General features: G+C 41.2%; 1 protein-coding gene across 2 annotated transcripts in view; it reads right to left on the reverse strand.

The window, feature by feature from the left end:
* The window catches only part of GRIN2B (glutamate ionotropic receptor NMDA type subunit 2B), a 420,646-nt gene that overhangs the window by 282,778 nt on the left and 116,735 nt on the right, over positions 1-21,133 (reverse strand). The gene's annotated exons all lie outside the window — the stretch shown is intronic.

A 21,133-nucleotide genomic window follows, 5' to 3' on the forward strand; every position in this document is an offset into this window, starting at 1 on the left:
CTAATGCTGAGGTTTACTCCTTGTCCTTATTTAAAAATTCCTCTGTATGGGCCTTTACCCATGAACTCCCCACCCTAGATGCCTGCCCAACCTTTCCGTATGTCTGGGTTCTTCGGCACATAGACTTAACCACAGCTTCTTTTTCTCCCCCTATAAATAACTTCTTGATCTTCTCCAGTCCCCTCTGAGCTCTTTAGTCAACTTAAATCTCATCGGCCAAGGTCTACAAAGAATTTCTAGAACCAAACCCTCTGCATTCTGTTGGACTTCCCTGTGCTGACCTGACACCATAGATTGCTCACCACCAGTACACACCCTTCAGTGTGGTTTACCTAGTTCTTGTTTGTAGATTAGGGGCCAAAAGAACTAGACTCTAGTCTTAGACCGGCCTCATAACATTTCGGTCTTTGACATATCATTTAATTTCTTGGAGTCTTAGTTTTCTTATGTGGAGAATGGGAAAGATAGTTATAATTATCTTCATGTCTCAGAGAGATCACCTCAGGCTCTCCTTCCCATCTTGCACAATTGTATCAAATGAAGACAAAATATATAAATTCACTTTTAAAAGTGTCACATATTATAAAATATAAGATTTGGTTATATTTTTTATCTCCCACTACACACACTGTGGAGTTTCTTTTTGATCTCTGTCTTGCTTTTCCTCTGCTTTCTTTCTGGAAGCCTCCCTGTTCGTCCAGTATGAATCCCCAGTTGCACACAAATTTTCATGAATACTTTAGTTCTTCTGTCCTAAGGATCTCAGTTCAAGGAATGCTTTAAGATGAGAAGTAGAAGGGGTATCTCAGGGCACCTCTTTTGATGAAAAGGAAAGACCTATCTGTAGCTTATAGGTAGTTGGGAAACATCGTTTCCGTAGCTTTCATTGTTCACTGAAGAGTCTCAACCAGATAGAATTTACTTTATCAAAATTTGCCTTCCATTTGCCTGCCTGTAATTATAAACTCATACAGTCTCCAATATATAGGCATTTTACCACATATAGTCCAAAAGTTCATTCAATAATAGTTACTTTTATCGATATCTGACAGATTAATTAATACACTTTTAATCAACTATCTTGTACCACGTTTAGTGCAGATACAAGAGAACCTGGTTAAAAAAAAATGTCATTCCCTCTAATTTGTCGTGCCCGTCCTAATTTCAACTTGCCCTTGTCACTCACCTCTAGTTAGGAGAAGGGAGAGACAGCAATTCATTATATCATATTATCTGCTAGACTGTGAGCTACAAGAGAGCACTGGTATTGTTTGAGGTGAAAGTATCACCAGAAACTGACCTGGTAATCTGAAAAATTAGGCCAACTCCAGGAGAGAACTGGGGTGTGGCCTCAGGCAAGTCACTTAATCTTTCTTCGCCTCAGTGTCCTCTACCATGAAACAAGGGCATTGCACTAGTCTCTGAGATTCCGTCTATACCGAATGGTCTTTGACATGGTATATAGCCAGATAACACACTCGTCTGAACTTTTGTGAAGAGGGAAGTGCTAGGGTGGTGTGAGGATGAGAACAGGGTGCTCCGTTTCAGGAACTCTCTTTCGCTTTTTCACTGGATGTAAAAAGCTGTAACATTCTCTTTGCAACCTTCTTCATGCAAAACCTCAAAATCTATCAGAAAGGATGCAGTTTAAAAGTTCATAATTTGACAACACGTTTTCATAGTTTTCCACTGTTCCTCATTTGCTTTCTTCACTTTTAATCTGCTCATGCTGACTCATATACTTTTCTTTGGCTTCTCCCTATTCCATTGCTCACCTCACCATCACTCAACACCTTCTACTCTTAGAATCGTATCAAAAACTTCTAGCAATGCATTATCTGCCTGGTTATTGTAGCTCATTGCTGCACACTTTTCGTGATGGCCTCCCAAATCCTAGTTTATCAAATTTGGTCTTCCTCATCTAATTTCTGTGCCACTTTCTCCTTTAGAGAAATATTATCCATGCTCTAAATCCCAATCCCTTCATTTCTCAGATGAAGAAAGTGAGATTAAGGGACTTGACTAGACAAATAGGTATGGTTGGTTATAAAGCAAGGATGAGACCCCAGCTTCCTGACTGTGTAGTTCAGTCTAGGCTCTTTTCACCGTAACCCAAATTGCCACTAAATGAATAATTCTATTCAATACCATAGAGTAACCAGAAGGAGATTAAAGTCTTTCACCACCATCACCACCCAAAATGAGCAGTAATATTCCATCCACTATACAGCCTATATGATACAAAATGATTTTTTTAATTAGCCCCATCCATCTTCATTGATTCAGATATTGGTGACACGTATCTTCCATTGCCTATTGTGGGTTTTTTTTCTCAGTTCGTTGACAAATGAGATTAAGCTTTCTGTAGACTCTTTACAGCTCCATCCCCACCTCAAACCCACCCTTTTCCTCATATCAAGTATGCCTGTTCATATGCACCAACCCTACCATCATCTAGTGCAGCCAGTGCTATTAAGATCTATGTGGAAAAAGTAATTAAATCATTTTTGTAATTATTCTCTCATGCTTATAAATAATTAAAAGCTGCACATTCTCCCGGAAGCCACGAAGGGCCCAGGAACAGTGAGTGACAAGGGTAAATGGATCAGGAAACGTGCCTTGGGAAGGAAGTAAAATTGAATGAGAGGCTGATAAAGGAGAAAGCAAGGAACTAAGAATGAGGAACGGGCTAAGAGAAGCACAAAACATAGAAGAGAAGAGGGGAAGGATGGGGAGGGGAGGGAAGAATAGGAGAGGGGAGAAGAAGAGAGGGTAGGAGAGGGGGAGGGGAGGGAAGAGGAGAGGAGAGGAGAGACATTTCTAGAGGCGTTGGTAAAAATAATAGGACAATTAAGAAGAAAAACAATATAACAGAATAGACCTAGTAACTGAAGAGGAAGAGAAAGGAGTTCACACAAAGGGAGGCTGAAAAGAGGCCAAACCTGTGTTGCAGTTGTTATTGTTATCCTTTTTTTATAGCTAAGGAAACTGAGTCACAGAAAAGTTAAGGAACTAGGCTAAAGTCACAGAACCAATAAGAAACAGAGCCAGAATCTGAGTCTGATCTGGCGGTTTGAGCCTGAATTCTGCCATGATATTAAAATCAAACTCTAGTTAGACCTTTATAAATATAAGATGTGAACCTACAATGCTCTCAAAATAAAAATATAACTTAAAAAATATACAACATTCTTATTGATGTCCTTTATTAGTAAATTAGCATTTTCCAGCCACAACTCCGTAGCCACACCTCCACTGTGACCTAGGGTCTGAACATGGAAGGTGGTGGCTGGAGGTCATTTCTGCCGTGAAATGAAAGAAAACTAGCAGGGTCCTACAGAGTTGGGAACCTATATCCTTAACTGGCCTCATTAACCGCCAGTTCTAACCAACTGAACCAACTTGCCAAACACTATAAAGCTAACGTTTGACAGCCCAACAGTCAAGAGCAGACCACCTGGGAACTTTTAACTATGCCAAGTGCGAAGGTAGGTCATTGAGGGACCGGGACACTGACAGGATGAAGCATGAAGATGGCTGCTTGTGCCACATAAAGCGTAAATCATGTGGAAGAGTGGGTCACAGGAGACAGGGGAGAGGATGAGGTGAGAGAAGGACAGAGAAACAGAAACCAGAAATGAGACAATGGGGAGCAGAGAGGAGGGAAAGGAGGACAGAGAGAAGGAGAAATCCAAGAATCTAAGAGAGGGAGAAACAAACTAGGGCCCAGACACAGACAGGTTAGGAGCTGAGTCTCTGGGGGCAGTAAAAGGCAGCTAAGAGTTCTTAGTGCAGAAAGTAGGATGTGGGCCCTGTCTACAGTATGGAAAATTAAAGCAGCCTAGAGTTCACTGATTCATGTGGGCTTCCTACTTCTACTGGTTTCTCTTCTACCTTGCAGAAGGAGCTCCAGAAGGCCTTCTGCCCTAACAGCCACAATGCTCTTCAAGGCTTCAGAGTAGGTCCTGTGCTGTCGTCCACAGCTCAGCCCCTCTCAAGTGGCGTCCTTTACTGTTTCTGTCTGCAGAAAGGTCTCCCAGGGGAGCCTGACCTTGCGCTCGGATGGGCGAAGCTCCCTGTGAATGGCATGATTGGTGGGGGTCAGGAAAGCACTTTCTGTTTTAAATATATATTTCCCTTATGGCCCAGTGTGGTATCTGAAATTCCACTAGTAGAAATTTCTTCCTGAGTTAAAATACAAATGCCCTTGGAAAGGGTGACACATCAGTTGCTCTGCTCTTATTTAGGCTCTCCCAAGGACTCAGTTTTTTAGACTGTCTCCAGTTTGAAATGAAACAGGGACCTAGGAGGACATACTAGGGGGCTTCATGGAGGACAGACCCAGGACTGAACCACATGGTGCTTCTTGGGGAAGTTCCACCAGTGACCACTGCAGAACGTGGGTGCAGGCCAGTCAAGAGGCAGAAAAAGAACACCGAACGACTAAAGGAGGTGGAAGTTGTCAAAAGCAGAGAGAGCAGCACAGGGAAAGGGAATTTCTAAAATGATTAAAAATACATTCTTTTCTAATTGCACACTTTTTCCTAGGGCTCACCATCAAGCTCAGGATAGATGGCAAGGGTGCCCATGATCTCTACTTGGAAGTCCCATAAACACAGAAGAAAATCTTGTCTAAGTCCTAATACTAACTCCCAGCAGACAAGAAACCAGCTCCGGGTTATTTGCAACTCTTTCTTACAAGCTCAGAGGTCCCTACTATAACAACTGGGAGCCTCTCACTTGGATCACAGTGAGCACAAGAGTAAAACACACCAAAGGACGAGGAAGTGCCCTTCCGCCAGAGCACAGAGTTACACCTGTGTCCAAATCTCCCTCTCTGCTTAACAGACTTCTTTTCATAATAATCACTGAACTGGTCTCCAAGAAGAACAGAAATGACACGAGTAACTATTCTAGGTTAGTTCTCTTTCTTGAACAATGAAACTTCCCCTTGGGCACAGAAACTGCAGGGAGAAATGGGAGAACTTACAGAAGCCCAAAAGCCACATTACTTTCCTCAGTAAAATTAACCACCAATTTAGTCTCAGAGAACAACAGTGATCAGAGAGCAACGCATTCATCAGAAAGCCATTCCTCTCTCTCAGCTTCTTTTGATACAGATGGGCTGGACGTCTCTGGGAACCTGGTATGGCAGGCAAGCTGAATGAGAACGGGGACTCTGGCAGCTGCCCTTTCTCTGCACCCTGCAGAGCAGCCCTATCTTGGGTCCTGCTGCTCAGCCTGCACCCCTATTTGGCCTGAGAAAAGCCTCCAGGGGCTACATTAGTACAACTGGAGCTGCTGCTTTTGCTGCCTTTGGGCTACTTCAACCTATACATGTCCAGCCATCAGTTCCCCACTCCTCCCCTGCCTGGCTCTGGGACCTATGCACTCATACTTCCTGCCCAAATTCCCATATCGCTGGGCTCCAAACCCAGGACACAGATCTTCTTTCCTGCTTTCATTATCAACTTCAGCTTCTAGAACCATCCAGAGTAGAGACCCTCTGTGATCTCCATTCAGAGGAGCTGTGGTGGGGAGGGCTCTGGCAGAGATTCCAGGCAAGCGGCCAGCTGGGGCCAAGGGGAAGAGAATTATTCACAGGATCACAGATGTTAGAGATGAAAAGAACTTGCAAAAACACATCTCACTCATCCATTCCACCTTGCAATGTAGGCTGTTTTCCAAGAGCATATGGCCTGTTCTCATCTCATTTCAAAGGATCTATCATTACCGACAAATATGTACTGAGTGCGTCTTGCGTGCTCCGAACTGTCCCAGCCACGAAAGGAGACAAAGGGGCTCTCTTCCTTCAGAAAGGGCTCTCACACTGCGAGATAAATTTGCCCCTCTGACATGCACTGCCTGAGCCCACCTAGATATCTGTCCCTCCAGCCGGACACAGATAACTTTCACACAGCTGAAGACTACTCTTGCACATAGACCTCTGGTCATCTGATCATCGGGGAAACTGACAAGGAAAGTAGGTGCTGAAGGTCCAGCAAAAAAGTGGTACAGCAGGAAGGGGCTGAGGACAGAACCAGTGAAGCGGCCTTTGGGTAGCACCTCTGGGACTGGTGAGGATTTTGTTCCAAGGTCACCGCAGTTACAGCTGATCTCCTAAGAATGCTCAGGAAGTAGGCAGAGAGGGTTTGCTCCGAGACCTACAGTCACCCAGAACAGTGAGGCAGAAATACTCTTCCTTCTCTGTCAACTTCTCATCTGCTGAGATGGTATCTTAGATTGATGGATATCTGATTTCACTTTCTCCTGAGACACAGTAAGCTAGAAAAAAATATTCCCACAATCGCAGAAATGTGACTGAAGACTTTGATCAGATCCAGGAGTCAAACCCCGGGGCATCCACTTGCAGACGGACTGGTTTGAGGGTGTAATGTCTGCCTTAGACTTGGGGAAGGAACTGGGCTCCTGGGCAGCGTCATTCCCAGGCCCCCCAGACTGGGAACCGGCCCAGCAGTCTTACACACCCACATGTGTCCTTCTCTTCAAACGCTCTTTCCCTGTCTACTTCTTGTCTACATCCCACGCTGCTCTCTCCTCCAGAGCTATTCTCTTGTGCTGAATATTTAGGTCCTAATCAAAATCCATTGGGAGAGGGAGGAATCCACTTTGCCCAAGTTCCAGCTGGCTGCTGTTTGGACAATTGGGATATTTCCTCCCAGACTAAGCTAGATGCCCCGAGAAGACCATGTAAATGAAAGTTCAAGGAGAAAGTGTAGCATGCTGCCAAAGTCCACAGGTGTTAGTCAGACAAGGGGTCCCCTTTCCACATGGCCACTACGAGTGTGTGACCAGGGACCAGTTACTTTCCTTTCCAATCCTCAGTGTCTTCATCTGTAGAACAAGGAGAATATTCCTACTGCCTAAATCATAAGCTCCTTTAAGGGTTCAATTGGCACAGACAGGCAAAGCACAATCTCATATAAAGTACAGCACTAACATGTAGCAGGCACTTTTTTTTCATGGGGGGAATAGAATGAAGCTGATGCTTCTGAAATTCTAGCTCTAGCCTACCCTGGTTTCTTACTAACCAGGGAAAATCCAGGATTCAAAACACACCCAAAAGAGCGTGTTAATCGATTCTAGACTAAGACACTTAGCCTGCACTCCAAATGAAAGTCAGCGACAAGAGGTCCTTGAACTTGACATCTGGTGGTTGATTGTCCCGATCCCCAATTCCATGGCCTCTACTGAGCATTTTCACACTGTCCTCTCCCTTCCATTTTCCTTTGCTCTCCTCCTCATCTCCTTTAGCTTCTTCTCCTCTTTCTCCAACTCCTCTTTCTCCTTCTTAGTCATTATTACGCAGCCACATGCATATCCTGCATTGGGGACCATAATAAGAAAGTCCAGCAGATAGAACCTGATCCATCACAAAACTTTATAGCTTAAACATACCCTGTCCTACTTGCCAGCGGTTCCCAAACCTGCCAGTACCTCAGAATCCCTTGGGGTAACTTTGTGAAAATAGCAATTACTGGGGCTTTATTCCACACCTATTAAATCAGAATCCTTGGGAATGGGACCAGAAAATCTGTATTTAAAATAATAATAAAATTTTAATACTCTTCTGTTGATTCTAAGGTCCACTCAGTTTAAGATCTACCATACACTATACAACTCAACTACAGAAACTATCAAGCTCCTTTCCCCCCTTTCTTGACATCTTTGACGTCCTTCATTCTCATCATCCGCTCAACTTATTATGTCATGCAGCTTTATTTTTTGAGGATTAACAATATTTGCTTTTATGCAAGCAATGACAACACCGGAGTGGTGAAAGAATGAAAAACAAAGGGGTTGGAGTGAGCTGGAAGGACTATACCAACATGGATCTATGAAGGCAAAAGAAGGATACCGATGTAAGGCAGTGGGAATAGGGTAAGCAGGAGGAATAGGAGAGAAAGTAGGTGGCAACAGCATACAGACACTACAGTGAAGCCTGGCTTCCCATGAAGTCTGTTGTCCTAGCAGCAATGTGATACTGAAAAGTAGAAGAATGCTGCTCTCTATAATTCTGGACCACGTGTTGTCAAGGCAATGGAATGCATCCAAGACACATGGTGGCAGCCCATGAGGACTTGGGGGTATGCCAAGAATCTTCAGTTCAGAGTGGGCTATACTGACAGGTTGTTCCACTACACTGCCTCCCACTGTCAATGCCCACTCCCCTCACCCCAAAATCTTACCCCAGCTGCTCCATTTCCTGTGGTGCTCTTCTCAGTGCCATTACCCCCATTTCGAAAGAGGAAATTACAATAGGCTGCAACAATGTAAATATAAGTCCAGGAACTGGCCATGGGACACTGGTACATAGGAACTCCAACAACTCAAAAGGAGAGGCAGCTATTTAGAGTAAAGCCAATCTATTGCTTCCACCTGCCTATATTCTTTTGCTAATTTGCAAGTTTGTAAACAAATTTTGTAAAAACCAGAAAACAAAAAAACTGCATAATTCATAGCTATATCAAAAGGAAATGATGCCTGATTTAAGAGGATTTTGTATTTCAGTACTACTAAAAAGAATAATAGTAGCTATAATTCAAAACCACGTGTGTCCCTGGAAGAGTAATGAGTCCTTTAAAGGTTATTTCATTTTATTTCATAATAGTTCTTCATGGTTGATTAACCCCATCATACAAATGAGAATAAAACAGATCACACAAGCCACACAACATGGCAAGAGGTCACCCAGCTTCTGAAAGGTGGAGCCAAGACTCAAAATGGCTCCCAGGTATATATTCCATCCGTTATACCAACTTCTTCCTCTGAAAAGATGCTAAATCAAGTCACATCACTCCCTTCTTACATCTAGAATGAAATTTAGAAATATCCTACTCCGTGCCAAGACTCCCAGGCCCTGGAGTACCCTTCCTCCTTCCTTCCTATCATTGCCCGCGTTGCCCACCACCCTCCAACTCTACTGACCTTCCTGCTACTCATCACAAACAAAAACAACGCAAACCAAGCATGTCCACTTCAAACCCTTCACACCTGCTGTTCCCTCTGCCAAAACGCTGCTCAGCTCTTCACACAGGTTGACCCTTCTCATCATACAAATCTCAATGCTACCTCCGCTGAGACCTTCCCTGACAAGCCTCCCTAAAATAGCCCATGCCACCCCTTCCTGCTATTTTTCCTAAAGCATTTACCACTACTTCAAATAATGTTGTTGAATTTATGTTTGTTTATTGTCAGTCAAGGCACCACGAGGACACGTCTCTCTCATGGACTGTATCTCCAGGACCTTGAACAGGTCCTGACACTCAGGAGATGTCTAACAAATATTTTTTGAAAGAAAGAGTAAGTAAATGAGAAAGGATGTTGTTTGCTAACGGAAGTTTCAAAATCTCTTGCTACTACCTTTGGAAACTTAATTACATTGATTAAATTTAGTTGGTGACACTTTGCTGATTAGCATGTCAGATGAATTGCATAGTTTATCTTTTGAAATCAAAAAAAAAATGTTTATTTCCTTCTGCTTCCTCCTTTGAAAGACGGCTAATAAAGTGAAGCCCATCACTGGCACCCAACTGCTTTGTGTGATACAAGTTTTGTTCTGCCAGCTCAGACCACACTCCTAGCTTGAGACAACTAGAAAGAAAGTGGACATGAGTGTTGTAACCCGAGAGCTGGGTGCCACCTTGTCGATTGCTGATATCTGGCACCTGTGAAGAAGGAAAAAAAGGGTCATCAAGATAGTGGCTTAGAGAGTGATAAGGAATGTGTTTGCCTGTAACCAGAGATTAATCCTACCATCCATTGTCATTGGAGTTTAAAATACTTTTCTATGAATTGCAACTGTCATCTGCTGTACTGAAATAATCCATACATCCATTTAATAAATATGTATGAAGGCCCTACTATGTGCCAAGCTATATGTTAGGATCTGGGGATATAAAAGTGAAAGACACACTCCCTGCCCTTATGAAGCTTGTAGTCTAGCAGAACAGACAGTTAAAAAATAACCTACTATGACTAATTGCAGTCATGATAAGGACTATGAAAAGCATAGAATAAAAGGGAATAAAACGAGAGGAAGCAGGGGCTCTGATCTAAGAGTGGAGAAGAAGAAAATCTGAAAACATGAGGATTTTGGATTGGGAGGGCAGCAGCCTCAGTTGACATGCACCATCCCGGGCACTCAAAAGGATAAAGACACCAGCAAGCACATCTGAACACACACACACACACACACACACACACACACACACACACACACATGCATAAGCACACAAAAAGAGCAGCAGAAACAAAAACAAGCAGAGACAAGTACAGAAAAGGAGGAACTAGGGCTGACAGACTTCCCTGCCCCACAGTTCCATCAAGGCCTTAGCAGCAGAAAAGCTAAACAACGCAGACACTTCACCTTTCAGCACTGTCCCAGGCTGGAATGGCCCAGAATGTCAGAGTGCCACCACCTTTGCACAGAGCTCTCAAAGAGCATGCGCAGTTACCAGAGAACCAGGTGAGTTCAGACCATACTTCTAATGCCTTGTGTTTCTGTTTACATCACTCTGCCCACTCGTTCATTTATTCCATGGACACTTGCTGAATACCTCTCAGAGACTCACACTTACCATTCCTAGTATTTGCCAGGCCTTTTCTAAGCATTTTTCATAACTTTACTTACTAACCTTAAAAAATAGAGTCTACTTTTATCACCATTGTATAGCTGAGGAACCTATGATTCAGAGAAGTTAAGTGATTTGCCAAAGGTCACACAGTAAATGGTGGAGCCTGGCAACAACGTAGACAGTGAGATTTCAGAGTTCCCCCTCTTAACTATGGTGTATATATTCCTTTCCTAAGGCTGCCATAACAAATTACCCCATACTTGGTAGCTTACAACAACAAATTTGTTTCCTCATAATTCTAGAATCCAGGAGCCTGAAATCGAGGTCCTCAGGGTCTTGCTCCGTCTGAAGGATCTAGAAGATCTTCTTCTTCCTTGCTTCTTCTAGCTTCTGGTGGCTTCCTTGGGTTGTGGCTAAACAACTCCAACCTCTGCCTCTCTTTACAAGGACTCCTGTTTATGTCCACGTCTTCTCCTCTTCTATCTCTTATACGTAAAGACATTTGTCATTGGATTTAGAATCCACCTGCCTAATCCAAGATGATATTACCATAAGATCCTTAACTTAATTAATTCCATCTGCAAAGACCCTTTTCCAAATATGGTCACATTCACAGGTTCCAGCAGTTGGGACAGGGACATATTTACTTTTTTGGGGGGGGAGGGGGGAGGGCACCATTCAACCCACTAGAGTGTGTATAGAGAAAGCAGTTTAATCATTGTTAATTATTTAGTAAAAGTTAGCTGTTACTATGCATCAGATATTATGGCAGGGACTGGGAATATAAAAAAGTCAGCAAATTGTGGCCCTGACCCACCATGAGCACACCGAATACTAAATGAGACCGACAGATAAACAAGACAGTTACAATGAAAGCATCAATAGGGCACAGGCGGAGTGCGAAACAAGAAGTAAATTCTGTGAAGATGAGAGTCAGAAAAGGATTCACAGAAGTGCCGTGACTGCTCTGGAAAAGTGAGTAGGTGTTTCTGGGTGGACAAGGGACAGGGTGTTCTAAGGAGACGAAGTAACACTAAAATAAGCGCAGAGACGTAAAATGGCCAGGACCCTTCAGGGAGCTGTGAATAATTTAGTGTGGTTTGACCTTATTGTTCAAACAATAAGGCCTGGAGGTTAAGAGAAAATCCTGGAGAGGTGACTCTGGACCAGATCAAAGAGGATGTCATATTCCAAGCTGTGAGAAGCCAGTGCAGAGTTTCCAGTGCACGTCTAACAATCAGATTTGATTTTCTAAGTAATCACACAGGTAAGCTACCATTTGGCAGTGCAGACAAGAAAGGAATGTCAGTACCAAGGTGAGCGGAGTCTGTGGAGGGGAAATGAGGCAGATGACAGGCTTCCTTACAGTCTGTACAACCCTTGTGAGGGGATGGGAGTGGTCGTTGATTCCCAGCCTGGTTAACTACTCCCTTAGAATCCCCTCTTGGTTTCTATAATGCTTCCTTTCCTTGTTCTTCTAGGTTCTCTTTTTATCTCTTTAATAAGTCCATCTTAGCTCCTCTATTATCTCCACCTACTCTAGCCATCCCTCAAATGGTGGTGAACCCTCAGGTTCTGTCCTTGACTCATTTCTCTCCTCATTTCATTTAATTCTGAGCCATCTTTTTGTACCCTCCTGGTTTTAACTATTCTCTCTTTGCTAATGAGGCTCATATCTACTGCGGTGCCAAAAAAAAATGTAAACACATGACTTGTATTCATCTTTTGTTATTGGTATATATTATTACGATTTTAATACAGTTTTTTCCTTTCTTAAAATGTGTATACATTTTTTTGGCACCCTTTATCTATTTCGAGCCCAAAACACTCTCTTCACCTCCAGTCCCAAATCCAACTACTTACTAGACATTTCCACTTATAAGAAGACCCATCTATATTCTAAAGTCTACTCTTTCTCATTCCCACTGTCACCAAATCTGTGACAAATCTAATTACTCGTCATCATAATTGTTGGAATAGCACTAAAAGGGTCAACAGTGTTCAATGATGCAGAAGGTCAAGAACAACTTGAGAAGTCCATTGGATTTGGCATTTTGTAGAAAGTGAGAGGTGAGGAAGTAAAAAACAGCAATTTCAAACTATCTTTTAAGGAGGTGAATGGTGAAAAGAAGGAGAGAAAGGAGGGAGAACCCAAGTCAAGGAAAGCTTTCATGTTTGTTTGTTTATTAATCTGAGAAAGACTTGAGCAGGTTCAATGAGGGTAAAATTGACATTTTCGGTAAGTCTATTCCAGACTGTTGAGTACTATCAGACATATTACAGGACACTTGACATGTGTGGTCTCCAGGTTCTAAGTGCCAGTAGCACATGGACACACAGGAATAAATGCAAAACCAGGCATTATGACAGCAAAACAAAAAAAAAACAGAAAAACTCCCCCAATACATTTCCAAACGTCTCCTGTGGATCACTAAGCCAGAGAGAAGAGGACAGCACGGAGGAATAAGTTACTGTGAGTGAATCACTATCTAAACATCTTGGGCAAATAGTTAACCTCTCTGATCTACAATTTCCTCATCTATTAAATGGAAACAAAACACTGATAAATTCAATGAAAGAATTAAATAACATATATGCATATAAGCTCACATAAGGTAACTAGCTCAGAGCTTGAGAACAGTAAATGATCGATCAATGTTAGTTCACTTTCTCATTTTAACCTCATATTAACCCATGATAATTTGGGAGTTCTTTGTCCCTGTAAAATAGAACTGCTGCAATACATTGTTTTGTGCTCCAAAAAACCAAAATAAAACTAGGCTTTAATATTACTCTCGTGTATGCTGGACCCTTAGAATCAAATGTAATTTTGATGCTATATTTTTTCATTCTACCATAGAATCAAAATTTAATTTTACAATAAAATGTAGATCTAACATCTAAGGATAAGGAAAAAAGAACCACAGAAGTCTCAGAGAGGAGAATGAAAATATACTCTTGGTGTAGAAAGCATAATCCAAGGAGTTGTTCAGCAATATCAGTGTCATCTATTAAAAATTACCTAGTGACACTTAATAAATTAACTGCCTTCCTGTGTCTATGACATATGGCCACTTCCTACCTGGTGCCTTTAATATCTCCCTCGTTTAATAATTCACTTTTTCTTACGTATTAACACTTCCAAACCTATGAGTGACCCTGGATTCAAACACTGTTTTCTTCTGCTATGCTTTCTTTTTTAATGCTCTTCACTTATCTTCATTGCTTATATCCTGTGTGTGTCAGTCTGTTGACATCACTGTATGTCTCTGCTTTGAAAATCTTGATAAGTCCCCATCATGTCACAATCAGTAATTGCATCACTATAGAGGCGGAACCCACTGAGCAGCCGTTTATCCACCAGGCCTAAAATGAAAGGTATGACCATCCCAAACTCTTCTCTTTCAGTTAATAGGAAAACATTAGGACTCCGTTTCCCTCCATGATTTAGGTAAGGTCTTCTATACGAAATACACGGCAGTGTACTCATATACTGAGGGCCTGCTGTTTACCAAGTACTGGGTACCGTGCTTCAGAAGGCTCACTACGAACTAGGTGTCATTTTGTCCCCATCTTACAAATGGAAATTTTGAGGCTAAGTGTTTCAAGATCACAACTGAAGTCACATGGCACAGAGCTCAAACCTGTTGGCTTCAGAGGCTGCCTTCTCTCCACACTGCCCCCACCTTCCTGTAGGCACAGCATCGCCTTCCTGGAGGATATATGAGAAGTGATGGCTCCTGTGTTCCTTTCTAGCACCAAGCACCTTTATTTCAGTGAATGCCTACAGCAATTTCTGGGGCCTCAGTTTGTTTTAAGCATTAAAACTGTACCCGGACTTCAAGTGGCCAGCCTCTTGAAAGCAACCTTGAGCTCCAATCTTAAAAGAGAGGATATATTGACCAAGAGGAAACATAACACACAGAAGCAGTTAGAAAGACTAAAATTCAGACAGTCTTGAGGGCTGCATCACAGCAATGTGTACAGTGTCTTAGAAATGCCCACCCATCTTCCCCCAAAATACAGTTCAAGGAAGAAGGTAAAATGGGGGAGGAGTAACGGACCTCCAGGCAGGCAATTCTGTCCTTGCTTTTTTCTGACTTCCTCAGTGTATGGACTGGACGATTTAAAGTCAACCAAAGGAGTTTTAAAGTCAACCTAAAAAGTTTTAAAGTCAAACATACTTGGACTCAGATCATAGTCCCACTATTTCTCTACCGTGTTTCCCTGAAAATAAGACCTAGCCGGACCATCAGCTCTAATGCATCTTTTGGAGCAAAAATTAATATAAGACCCAGTCTTACATAATATAATAATATAATATAATATAATATAATATAATATAATATAATATAATATAATGTAATATAATATAATATAATACTGGGTTTTACATTAATTTTGATGGTCCGGCTAGGTCTTATTTTCAGGGAAGCATGGTAGCTATGTGACTTTGACCAATGTACAGAAACTCTCCCATCAACCAACAAAATCATACTACTTGCCGCACAGAACTGCATAAGAATTAAAATGGTCATTAAAATCATGCCTGGCACAAACTTAACATACTATATTAGTTTCCTTATCCCCTTGCCTTTCCCACCTCTATATCTCAACTCTCCTCATCCAAGAAATGCTATAACACCATAGTTTGCCATTGAAGTATTCTGTCCCAAGGAATACCATCTGACAAACAACTAAACGGAAGGTAAGAAACTAAAAGACACCAAATTCGAGAAGGAGCACAGAGTAATGTCTGAGTAGCATAGCGATCTTGGTCTCAAGATTGTGTTGCATATGGAAACCCATATGAGCAATTGGAAGGCAATAGTCTACTTACAGTGTCACACACTACTGCTGGCTCATCTGTTCTCTCCAAACACACTGTCATTAAGCGTGTGTGAGGTGAGGGGTCGGGGAGTAGTAGCAGGGAGAGAGAAAGAAGAGTAGGGGCCATCTTCCTGGCCCCCCTTGGATTACAAAATGTGGCTCTCTGCACAGAAAATGAGAGTGCTATCCAAAGCATCAAGTCTCAACCAAGCAAGTTAGAAAGGAAAGAATCATAGCAATGGACTCCAGAGTAAGAATATTTTCACATGTCCTTTAATGAGGAACAAGATATGGAGTATGATGCATTTTTCAGCTAGTATACTTCACTCTGACCAAGCCATTCATTGCCAGACCCTGACCCTTTACTCAGTATACCCTTTTCTCTTCCATTCTTGCAGGATTAAAAAATGGATTTTGCATCCTCTTGCCTGACCTACTATAACTCACACTTTCTATTTTCTTTCCTACCTCCTGCCCAAGCCATTTTCATTGGTCCCAATGCCAGTAACACTTGTCAATAAATCTGTCTTTCCCTATCACCACTCCTTATTTCCCTCACCTAACGTTATAGCAATTTCCTTCACCTAACTGTACTGATTGCACAGTACTTTTCCAGAATTTTCCACATATTTTATTTCATTTTCTTTGTAAAGTGGGTAGAGCAGAAAACAAAATTTAAGTCTTATGAACTATAAACTAAGTACCATGTAGCTTAACTGATTTATTTGACCAATTTCCAAAGCTCAGGAGAATGGAGACTAAAATTCAGGACTTATAATTCTTAGTTCAGTGCTTTTTGAGGCAGAACCATATAAATAGAAAGCACAGGTATTTTGGGGATTTGAATCCCAGCGCCATTGCTCATAAGCTGTGATATCCCGGATTACTTACTTAACCTCTCTGAGCTAAAATCTGAAAAGCCATGAAAGATTTCAGCAAGTCATCAGAGAAACTTTCTGGAAAAAAATGGGAACACATCTAGCTTTAGTTCATTGTCTGGATTCACATGGGCATCCTAAGTCCAGCGTCTCAGGAAGAATAAAAGCAATTATAACACGACAAAATAAAACAGACTTCTTATGCTCAGGTGGGGAACTGCCAAAAATCACCTCATACATTTTTAAACTGACTGTTTATTATTCTAAACAGTCTTATTACAAGCACCTAGCAGTTCTTTCTTCATTAGAACTCTTCTATAACCGAACATGCCCTTTTGGGCTAGGGTGTGGCTGTATCACCGATGAGCTTCAACTGCCCTAGTGGAGCAAGACTAGGGCTCCCACCACCCTTCACAGCCATTGTAAGAGATATGTAATTCATCTCCAGTTCAGAAGTGTCTCTGTAATTGGCCGTGATGCTATTTGATTCCCATTATTTTCCTGTACCATGAAACTTCCCTATCTTCAAACTGTTCCATACAACCTTCAGCTTAGCCTACTGAGTGCTGTGCAGGACACTTAGTGAAGTTTGTATTGCTATATATTATCTCATTTAATCTTCAACAACCCTATGATGGGTTTATTATTATCTCCATTATACAGGCAAGGAAACTAAGGCTTAGAGTAAGCAGTTGGTAAGTAGTCCTGATCCCCACATCTCAGAAGTGATGGTTAAAACCCACTCTGACTCCAAATTCTGAGCTTTGAACAGCTGTACTCTACTGGCTTCCATGCTTCGTTTGACCATGGTATAACATTTGTTTCCTCATTGGAAAAGCAGAGCACTAATTAATGTTTGTAGTGATGAATTAGCATATGCAAAAAAGTGAGCACATACTATTTGACCAAATGCTGAACCTATGTCCTACTACTTTTGTCAAAAATCTTTATAATCATGTGTCTTTCTTCCACCACAAACTCCTTGAATCAGGAACTTTATTCCTGCAATGCCATCTTCCTCAAGGACACTTAGTAAGTGGGTTTTATTTGATACAAACAAACAAAAACCAAGTTAAAATGGAGTGGCAATTACCTGTCCCCTAGAAGGGTGAAGCAAAATAGAAGGCTGATCTATCACCCTTCAGAGGGTGACTATATCTTAAAGGCTGTGCCGCAAACGCAATGAAGCTGTATTTCTTAGATTTTCTGTATCAGTTCCACTTCCAAATGTTTTGTCCTATTGCCCCACAGTTGATTCATAGCTGTCCAACTCCTGTGTCCTCATTCTATGTTTGTAAAATGTGCTCATGGTACTTAAAAATAAACTTCTATTTTTAAAAAAAAACTGATCTTCGAATTTGAGGTGTTTTATTTTTGAAACTTGCCCCAAAAGCTTATTTCTCTGAGATCTGGGAGACTCTTTCTCCTTGCCTGTGTGCGTTCTCTGCACAGCTCCCTGGAATCTTGGCCCTGCTGCCCTCAGTCCTGGTGGTTCCAGCTGCAGCCTCCTGTGCAGTCACCAGCTACCCGGCTGAGAATCTAACCTTTATGACTAAGCCTCCAATTTTCTGGCTTCCATGTATCAGGACCTTCTTTTCACTTCTTTTTCCTTTTTCTACCTCCCTTTTAGAAACTCTTCTGTCCAGGTCAAAAGTCAGTTAGATATTATTTAGGCTATTTTAGGAAACTGCCTAAAAGTCATTGCTCACCTCCCTTTTTAGAGGGAGAGGGGGAAAAAAGATAAGATGGGATATTTGGGTGTGGTTGTAAGAGGGGGAGGGGGATGGGGAACGACATTAGGGAGACTCTCACTACAGTGACCTGGAAGAATCCACCTCACTGGCTTCAGTCCTCCCTTTCCTCCTAGAAGGAGCAACCAATGGACCCGCTACCAAATTGTGCTACACCTAAGCGCTACACCATTTCATATCCTCATTCATTCTCTCCTTAGTCAGCTTCCGGTATTGCCATTATGAATCAAGGGACGAATTACTTTTATCCAGATAACATCCATCGCAATGCTATACCACAGAGGGAAAAGACAACAATAGAAAAGTACGTTCAGCATTTTTTCATACATCTATTGGCCATTTATACTCTGGGTGGTAAACACACAATGTGATATATAGATGATGTGTTACAGAATTGTACACTTGAAACCTATGTAACTTTACTAATAATTGTCACCCCAATACACTTCAACAAAAAAGAAAAGAAAAGAAAGCTATGAGAGACCCTAACCAGCCTCTCCATTTTCTTGAGAGGCAATGGAGCACGTGGCCTTTGGAGCCAGCAAGCAGTGTTGAAGTCCTGGCTGCCACTTATTAGCTACATCATTTTGGATACATTATTTAACCTCTCTGAGCCTCAGTTTCCCCATCTGTCAAATGGAGATAAATAATACCCCTTAGCTCACTGGGTTGTTAAGAGTATTAAATAAAATAATGCATGCAAAGCAGTATGTACCCAGCATATGGTAAACACTCTAAAGCACCTAGAATACATCAGTGAACAAAAGAGTCTCTCCACATGGTCTGCATTTTAGTTAACATTATCATATTTTGCATTTGTTAGAGATACAACAGAGAAGCAAGTAACCAGTTTAACCAATAACCATTTGTACTGGGGCTGGGGTGGGGTGGGACAGGGTGATGGTGGACCTATTTAGATGGACCTAAATAGGTTTCAAAATAGCCTATATAAAGGAAAAAAAATCATTTTCACCTGTCTTGCTCTCAAAATAAGTAAGCACTTATTTCTGATTCAAAAATTTGGCTCATCCATCTTGCCATTTTTCAGGGCCATATTGTGCCCTCAAAATACCACTACTAAAATATAATTCATAAGGACAATGATGGTCACAGAAAGTCTACTTGATGTAAAAACTCAATAGGTTTTGCTAGAGTTAGTCTGTATTTTCCATTCTGCTTAAGTTTATGCCACTTCCCTTAGCATGGGCTCCTCGTGCCAACATTTGACTCTAACATCTTTGTCGTTCAATATCTTCCTCATGTTACTGAAGTTCCTCCACTCAGTACTTCCCACTTGACCTTTCCTGGATTGAATAAAGGAAGTTCCAAAACAGGTACTAACGGTAATCATACAAGGTGATTGTACTGTTAAGCCCTCCACTGTTGTGGTTTTCAATTGGCCAAGCAGCACACTTATGGTGTCTATGCTAGGTTTTGAGGTGTCTGCAACCATTATTAAGCCTACAGCATGTCTCGTAAGCACAAAACCAAAGGTGGTTTTGAAAGTGATGTTAAGTGTAAGATGACAATGCAAAGGTATAGGCAATTTTTAAAATCCAAAATGATGAAAAACAATAAACACTGCACTTCTGGTAAAATAATCATCCTAAGATAGGAATAATTGTAAAGGACAATGCATGGTGAGAACTGCTATACCTAAGCAATAAGCAATAAAGCAAGGGAAAATAATTTTAAAAATGTAAAAACGAAACATAACCACCACAGAGTACTTGCTACAGTTAGAAAATAAGCATCAATGTCAGATAATAGTTTGGCATATGACAATTAATTGAATATTAATGTAGGATAATGTAGGAGAGACTGGTATTTATTGGAGGCCTTAAGGACTTAAAGTGGTTCTCAGCCTTAGTTGCACACTAGAATCATCTGGAGAGCTTTTCAAAATCCTGAACCCCAGGAACTACCGTAGGCCAATAATCAAAATCTCTGGTGGGGGGATCCAGGCGCTGGTAGTGCTGAAGCTTCTTCAGGTGACTCTGATATGCAACCAAGATTCAAAACCATTGCCTTTCAGTCTAAGCTTGGGGAAAATGCAGCTGCTACTGGGTGTATGGATTAAATACTATTCAAATGCACAGATCCAGGTGCGATGAGCATGGACAGCTGAACAAGAAGTACCATAGTTTGCAGTGTATAATGCGCACGTCTTTGCCCAAATTTGTGACAAAAAAATAAGGGTGCACAATATACACAGGTAATACTAATTCTGTATCTACATAAATGTTTTTAACTCTTTTATTCATGCTTATGAGTTAAAAATGTAACTCTAGAAATCAGTAACGATGTCCATATGCAAAATAATACCCTGGAATACGATCATCAGTTTTGTTGAACTTACGACAAACTTGCAACCATGAAGAGTTCTTGGCCTTCTATGATGTGTAAATATCATCAATTTGTTACCGATACATAAAATTTCTTGTACTTTTAATCTGTTCCTGTGTTTTGTAATTATTTGTTACATAAAATTTCTTGTACCATATCGTTAAAAAATAAAGCTAAAATTCCTTTTTAATACCAAAAACAAGTACCTAAAAGTAAACAAATAAAACCTTGAATTTAAAAATTAAAGCGAAAGATTTTTTTTTCCCTGAAAGTTTGAGCCAAAAATGTGGGTGCTCATTATAGACAGCAAAATATGGTACTTCTCTGACATTGTATCTTCAAACAGAGAAATTACCTGCCTCAAAGGAGTTTTCTTTTTATATTCTTGAAGCTGGTATCAGTGGAGAACATGTATTACCAAGGAAGAATAGAGCACACCTTATTTTAAAGTTTTGAAGGAGCTATTCATATGCATATTTGAAGAAAATGTATTACGGAGCTATAAACTTCAATTTCTCTTAGTCATTTCAGTGAATCCATTTGCAAACAAAAGAACATACAAACCTAATCAAAATTAGAGGAGTTCAGGATACCAGCATCTTTTCCTCACTTTTGTCTGTAAGTGATTGGACTAATTCCTGGTCTACCAATCATTCAGTGCATTCTGGTTACTTTGCATGTATCATAATTAAGTGTTGCATTAAAAGAAATGCATCATTTAGTTCTCCAT

The sequence above is a fragment of the Rhinolophus sinicus genome, chromosome 1 (genome assembly GCF_057876585.1).
Source record: "Rhinolophus sinicus isolate RSI-liver-muscle chromosome 1, RSI-T2T, whole genome shotgun sequence".
Taxonomy (NCBI): domain Eukaryota; kingdom Metazoa; phylum Chordata; class Mammalia; order Chiroptera; family Rhinolophidae; genus Rhinolophus; species Rhinolophus sinicus.